This window comes from Mustelus asterias, unplaced genomic scaffold (assembly GCF_964213995.1).
Source record: "Mustelus asterias unplaced genomic scaffold, sMusAst1.hap1.1 HAP1_SCAFFOLD_77, whole genome shotgun sequence".
Lineage (NCBI taxonomy): Eukaryota > Metazoa > Chordata > Chondrichthyes > Carcharhiniformes > Triakidae > Mustelus > Mustelus asterias.
In genome coordinates, this window is record NW_027590136.1 from 654859 (window position 1) to 662171 (window position 7313).

General features: G+C 47.3%; 1 protein-coding gene and 1 pseudogene across 1 annotated transcript in view; one reads left to right on the top strand and one right to left on the bottom strand.

Annotated features, from left to right (window-relative positions):
* LOC144483765 (uncharacterized) overlaps positions 1-365 on the bottom strand; it is an 85481-nt gene extending 85116 nt beyond the window's left edge. Inside the window, exon 1 of the mRNA XM_078202312.1 lies at positions 331-365. The gene's annotated coding sequence lies outside the window, so the exon portion shown is untranslated. The remainder of the gene's footprint in view (positions 1-330) is intronic.
* The window catches only part of LOC144483730 (uncharacterized), a 68519-nt pseudogene extending 62199 nt beyond the window's left edge, over positions 1-6320 (top strand).
* Positions 6321-7313: the final 993 nt, after the last annotated feature.

Here is a 7313-nt window from a genome sequence, read left to right on the forward strand (position 1 = left end):
ACATCACAGTCAGTACAGGATAGAAATTCAGAAGTGACAATTCTAGTTTCTATGGAACATTCTTTCCTCTCTCATTCCTCAAAAGCTGTGAATCTCCATCCCATTCATTCTGCCCTTATTCTCACTCTGCTGTATCTAATATTTACCCTCCCATTTCTCCTGAAGGTGCTGATTCAGACTGATGGACAGATCCATGCTCACTGCTTCCTGTCCTGGACAGTAATAAGTCTCACAACACCAGGTTAAAGTCCAACAGGTTTATCTAGTAGCACAAGCCACAAGCTTCCAGAGCGCTGCCCCTTCATCAGTTGAGTGCACTGGAACACTCACCTGATGAAGGGGCAGCGCTCCGAAAGCTTGTGGCTCGTGCTACCAAATAAACCCGCTGGACTTTAACCTGGTGTTGTGAGACTTCTTACTGTGTTCACCCCAGTCCAACGCCGGCATCTCCACATCCTGTCCTGGACACAGAGAGCTGAAAATTTCCATGCAGGCTCCCAGACTAAAAATGCTGAAATAAACAGACTGGATTCAAGACCTTACCCTTCAGTTGCTGCGAGTCCCCAATTTCCCCCAGAATGAGAAAAGAAATGGAAAGGGGGAACCATTGATTTCCTCCCAGAGGAGGGAGTTTCACTGTGAAGCTCATTGGACCACTTCCGTGTTGTGACGTCACAACGGAGCGCTCCCTGAATCAGCCAATAGGAATCGCTGCGCTCCGCGGTGACGTCTCCGGGTTCCAGTGCGCAGGCCCGGGCGCGCGGACCCGGGAGCCCCGCCCCCACCCATTGTTCCCCTCCTCCGGCACCTCCTCCAGCCAAGGTTTCCAGGCAACCGGCTGAGAGCGAGAAGCAGCTCGGTGATCTCCCCCTTCCCCCCGGCCTGGGACTGCGCATGTCCAAGGACGAAGGGAAGCTGCGCATGTGCGAAGGAGAGCCCACCCCCTGAACTGCATGCTGAAGTCTTGACCAATGGGGAGACTTGGAGGACCGGAAGGACTCTGGTCCTCCAGCCAATCAGAGCGCCGGCTTTGTGTGAATGAAGATTGAGCTTCAGACTCAAACTTCCTCCTGTCTCTGTGAGTAAAACACCTTTTGTCCCCTTTCCATTTCTTATTATTTCTAGTTTTGTAATATATTACTGTGGGTATATTATATATTTCCAGTCATAAAGTCATTGCAGCACAGAAGGAGTCTGTTGGGTAACTCGAGTCCAGTGCAGAAGGAGGCCTTTTGTTCCATCAAGTCTTTGATCAATTTCCAGAAGGCGTTCGATAAGATGCCTCACAAAAGGTTGCTGCAGAAGATTGGGGTACACGGAGTTAGGGGTAAGGTGTTGCCGTGGATTGGGGATTGGCTATCTAACAGGAAGCAGAGAGTTGGGATAAATGGGTGCTTTTCTGGTTGGCAGTTGGTGACCAGTGGCGTGCCGCAGGGATCGGTGCTGGGGCCTCAATTGTTGACCATTTACATAGATGATCTGGAGGAGGGGACTGAATGTAGGGTATTCAAGTTTGCTGATGACACCAAGGTGAGTGGGAAAGCGAATTGTGTGGAGGACGCAGAAAGTCTGCAGAGAGATTTGGATCGGCTGAGCGAGTGGGCAAGGATCTGGCAGATGGAATATAACGTCAGCAAATGTGAGGTTATCCACTGTGGAAGAAATAATAGTAAATTGGAATATTATTTAAATGGAGAAAAATTACATCATGCGACTGTGCAGAGGGACCTGGGGGTCCTTGTGCACGAATCGCAAAAACTCAGTCTGCAGGTGCAGCAGGTGATCAAGAAGGCGAATGGAATGTTGGCCTTTATCGCGAGGGGGATAGAATATAAGAACATAAGAAATAGGAGCAGGAGTAGGCCATCCAGCCCCTCGAGCCTGCCCCGCCATTCAATAAGATCATGGCTGATCTGACGTGGATCAGTACCACTTACCCGCCTGATCCCCATAACCCTTAATACCCTTACCGATCAGGAATCCATCCATCCGCACTTTAAACATATTCAGCGAGGTAGCCTCCACCACCTCAGTGGGCAGAGAATTCCAGAGATTCAACACCCTCTGGGAGAAGAAGTTCCTCCTCAACTCTGTCTTAAACCGACCCCCCTTTATTTTGAGGCTGTGTCCTCTAGTTTTAACTTCCTTACTAAGTGGAAAGAATCTCTCCGCCTCCACCCTATCCAGCCCCCGCATTATCTTATAAGTCTCCATAAGATCCCCCCTCATCCTTCTAAACTCCAACGAGTACAAACCCAATCTCCTCAGCCTCTCCTCATAATCCAAACCCCTCATCTCCGGTATCAACCTGGTGAACCTTCTCTGCACTCCCTCCAATGCCAATATATCCGTCCTCATATAAGGGGACCAATACTGCACATAGTATTCCAGCTGCGGCCTCACCAATGCCCTGTACAGGTGCATCAAGACATCCCTGCTTTTATATTCTATCCCCCTCGCAATATAGGCCAACATCCCATTTGCCTTCTTGATCACCTGTTGTACCTGCAGACTGGGCTTTTGCGTCTCATGCACAAGGACCCCCAGGTCCCTTTGCATGGTAGCATGTTTTAATTTGTTTCCATTGAGATAGTAATCCCATTTGTTATTATTTCCTCCAAAGTGTATAACCTCGCATTTATCAACGTTATACTCCATTTGCCATATCCTCGCCCACTCACTCAGCCTGTCCAAATCTCTCTGCAGATCTTCTCCGTCCTCCACACGATTCACTTTTCCACTTATCTTTGTGTCGTCTGCAAACTTCGTTACCCTATACTCCGTCCCCTCCTCCAGATCATCTATATAAATGGTAAACAGTTGCGGCCCGAGTACCGATCACTGCGGCACGCCACTAGTTACCTTCCTCCAACCGGAAAAACACCCATTTATTCCGACTCTTTGCTTCCTGTCGGATAGCCAGTCCCCAATCCACTTTAACACACTACCCCCAACTCCGTGTGCCCTAATCTTCTTCAGCAGCCTTTTATGGGGCACCTTATCAAACGCCTTTTGGAAATCCAAAAACACCGCATCCACCGGTTTTCCCCATCAACCGCCCTAGTCACATCTTCATAAAAATCCAACATGTTCGTCAAGCATGACTTTCCCCTCATGAATCCATGCTGCGTCTGATTGATCGAACCATTTCTATCCAGATGCCCTGCTATCTCCTCTTTAATAATGGATTCCAGCATTTTCCCTACTACAGACGTTAAGCTGACCGGCCTATAGTTACCCGCCTTTTGTCTCCTTCCTTTTTTAAACAGCGGCGTAACATTAGCCGTTTTCCAATCAACCGGCACTACCCCAGAATGCAACGAGTTTTGATAAATAATCACTAACGCATCCACTATTACCTCTGACATTTCTTTCAATACCCTGGGATGCATTCCATCCGGACCCGGGGACTTGTCCACCTTCAGTCCCATTAGTCTACCCAGCACTGCCTCTCTGGTAACATTAATTGTATTAAGTATTTCTCCTGCTGCCAACCCTCTATCGTTAATATTTGGCAAACTATTTGTGTCCTCCACCGTGAAGACCGACACAAAAAACTTATTTAAAGACTCAGCCATATCCTCATTTCCCACTATTAACTCCCCCCTCTCAGGGAGGGACGTGGATCAGTACCACTTACTTAAGCAGGGAGGTCTTGCTGCAACTGTACAAGGCACTGGTGAGGCCGCAACTGGAGTACTGTGTGCAGTTTTGGTCCCCTTATTTGCGAAAGGATATATTGGCCTTAGAGGGAGTGCAGAGAAGGTTCACCAGGTTGATACCGGAGATGAGGGGTGTAGCTTATGAGGAGAGATTAAACAGATTGGGTCTGTACTTGTTGGAGTTTAGAAGGATGAGGGGTGATCTTATAGAGATATATAAGATAATGAAGGGGCTGGATAGGGTAGAGGTGGAGAGATTCTTTCCACTTAGAAGGGAAACCAGAACTAGAGGGCACAGCCTCAAAATAAGGGGGGGGGGGCCGGTTCAGAACAGAGTTGAGGGGGAACTTCTTCTCTCAGAGAGTAGTGAATCTCTGGAATTCTCTGCCCATTGAAGTGGTGGAGGCTACCTCGTTGAATATGTTTAAATCACGGGTAGATAGATTTCTGATCGATAAGGGAATTAAGGGATATGGGGAGCAGGCGGGTAAGTGGAACTGATTCGCTTCAGATCAGCCATGATCTTGTTGAATGGCGGGGCAGGCTCGAAGGGCCAGATGGCCTACTCCTGCTCCTATTTCTTATGTTCTTATGTTCTTAAGTCTGCACCGACTCTCCAACAGAGCATTCTTCCCAGGCCCTTATCCCTGTTACCCCACGGATTTACCCCACAACTCCCCCGCAACCCACACATCCTGGGACACCAAGTGGCAATTTAGCATAGCTAATCAACCTAACCTGCACATCTTGTCGAACTATCCGATCAGTCCCATTCAATCTCTATATCAACATTTCCTGCAAGTTTTATTTCCTTCAAATGCCCGCCCAATTTCATTTTGGAATTATTGATCATCTGCTGTTCCACCATCCTCATAGGCACAAGTTCCAGATCATGCTCTCCCTGCCTAAGTATGAATCTTCCTCAAATCCTTGCTCTACCTACTCAAGTGATAATGTCCTGGACATAACACTTAGTGCAGGAATTCTGACATGGTATATGCCTGGCAACCTATGTGGAGATTTTCAGCTCTCTGTGTCCAGGGCTGAAAGCAGTGAGCATGGATCTGTCAATCAGCCTCAATCAGCACCTTCAGGAGAATTGGGAGGGTGAATATTAGACACAGCACAGTGAGAATGCAGGGAGTGTGTGTGGGATGGAGATTTACAGCTTTTGGGAATGAGAGAGGAAAGAATGTTGCATAGCAACTAGAATTGTCTGTTTTGAATTTCTATCCTGTACTGACAGTGATGGCTTTTGTAACTTGTTTGCACAGGATATTAGAAGAGGAGGAATCTCGGACAGAAATCTCAATCGTCACATTTAGATCTGACAGAGTTATTCGATTCCTTGGGACTTGAATATCATCAGCTTAGATTCCAGAAGGAGAAATGTTTCTCTGTTCTGTCAGCTTCAAAAGACTTTAAACATCAGTATGACTGGAAAAGCACCGAGACACACACACACACACACACACACACACCCTAATGAATGTTCCAGTGAACTGACTGCAGAAAAAAGTTGAATCAGTTGCATAGCCAGAAAAAAACATCACATTGTTCACAGCAGGGAGATTGTACATGTGTTTTGGTTGTGAACAAATGATTAACTGATTGTCTGACCTGGAGAGATAGAAGGAGACCTAAAACATGAAGAAACCATGGAACTGTGAGGATTGTGGGAAGAGATACAGATCCCCATCAGACCTGGAAGCTCATCGGCGCAGCCACACTGGGGAGAGGCCATTCACCTGCTCTGTGTGTGGGAAGGGATTCGGTCGTTCATCTACCTTAAAGACACACCAGCGAGTTCACACTGGGGAGAAACAGTTCATATGTTCTCAGTGTGGGAAGGGATTCATTCTGTCATCCCACCTTCAGACACACCAGCGAGTTCACACCGGGGAGAGACCATTCACCTGCTCTCAGTGTGGGAAGGGATTCACTCAGTTAGCCCACTTGCAGTCTCACCAGCGAATTCACACTGGGGAGAGGCCATTCACCTGCTCTTGGTGTGGGATGGGATTCAGTGATTCATCCACCCTGCAGAGACACCAGCGAGTTCACACTGGGGAGAAGCCATTCACCTGCTTGCAGTGTGGAAAGGGATTCACTCTTTTGTGCAACTTGTTGAGACACAGGCGAGTTCACACTGGAGAGAGGCCATTCATCTGCTCTCAGTGTGGAAAAGGATTCAATGATTCATCCACCCTGCAGACACACCAGCGAGTTCACACCGGGGAGAGACCATTCACCTGCTCTCAGTGTGGGAAGGGATTCACTTTGTCATACCAGCTGTTGAGACACCAGCAGTTTCACACTGGGGATAGGCCCTTCACCTGCTCAGAGTGCGGGAAGCGATTCACTTTGTTAACCCCCCTGTTGCGACACCAGTGAGTTCACACTGGGGAGAGACCATTCACCTGCTCTGAGTGTGGGAAGGGATTCACTCTTTCATGCAACCTGTTGAGACACCAGCGAGTTCACACTGGGGAAAAGCCATTCATCTGCTCTCAGTGTGGGAAGGGATTCAGTGATTCATCTAACCTACAGACTCACCAGCGAGTTCATGCTGGGGAGAGGCCATTCACTTGCTCTCAATGTAGGAAGGGATTCAGTGATGCCTCTCGTCTGCGAAGGCACCAAAAAATTCACAAGTGATTCCAGGGGTTAGATTATGCTATTATTGTTCATGCTCTGAGTTACATCTAGAGCTGTATTTTGTTCATTCTCACAGTTGGTCAATGGGGAGGGTCGGAGGGTTTTTTTCTGCTGGACTGGCCGGTCTCACAACTTTGCCTCCAGTGGGCTGATGCTCTTTGAGCCTTGTTGCGAACACCTGGTTTCAACTTTCACAAGGATCACAGAGTGACAGGATGTTCAGAACTTAGAAAATATTTAGTTCCCATTTCTGTTTGGAATCCCCCAAAACATGCCACATTGCCATGGAGATGGGCTGTGCTGGTTGCATGGTTCTTTTGTTTAATCCATCTGGGTGTTTCTCACAGAAGAAAACCATCAAACTAGGAGGGGTACATTGGCTGTGACAGCAGGGAAATAACATTAAAATGTATTTATTTATTAGTGTCACAAGTCGGCTTAAATTCACACTGCAATGATGTTACTGTGAAAATCTCCGAGTCAACGCATTCCAGCACCTGTTCAGGTACACTGAGGGAGAATTTAGCATGGCCAATGCACCTAACAGAACGTCCTATGGGAAGAAACCGGAGCACCCGGAGGAAACCCATGCAGACACGGGAAGAATGTGCAGAATCTGCACAGACAGTGACCCAAGCCGGGAATTGAACCCGGGTGCCTGGCGCTGTGAGGCAGCAGTGCTAATCACTGTGCCACCGTGATGGTAGACAGTTAATCTCTCAAATATAAATAATTATTACATATTGGCATCAAATATAGATTCCTTAATTGAACAAAAATCCAACAGAAAAGTGCAGCAACCGTGGCTAACAAGAAAAGATAAAGATTCAATTAGATCAAAGGAAGAGACTCATAAAGTGGCCAAAATAGTTGTCAGCCTGAGGATTGGGAACGTTTTTTAGAATTCAGCAAAGGAGAACTAAGAAACTGACAAAGAGAAAATAGAATATGAGAACAAACTGGTGAGAAAGATATAACCAACTGGAAATGCTC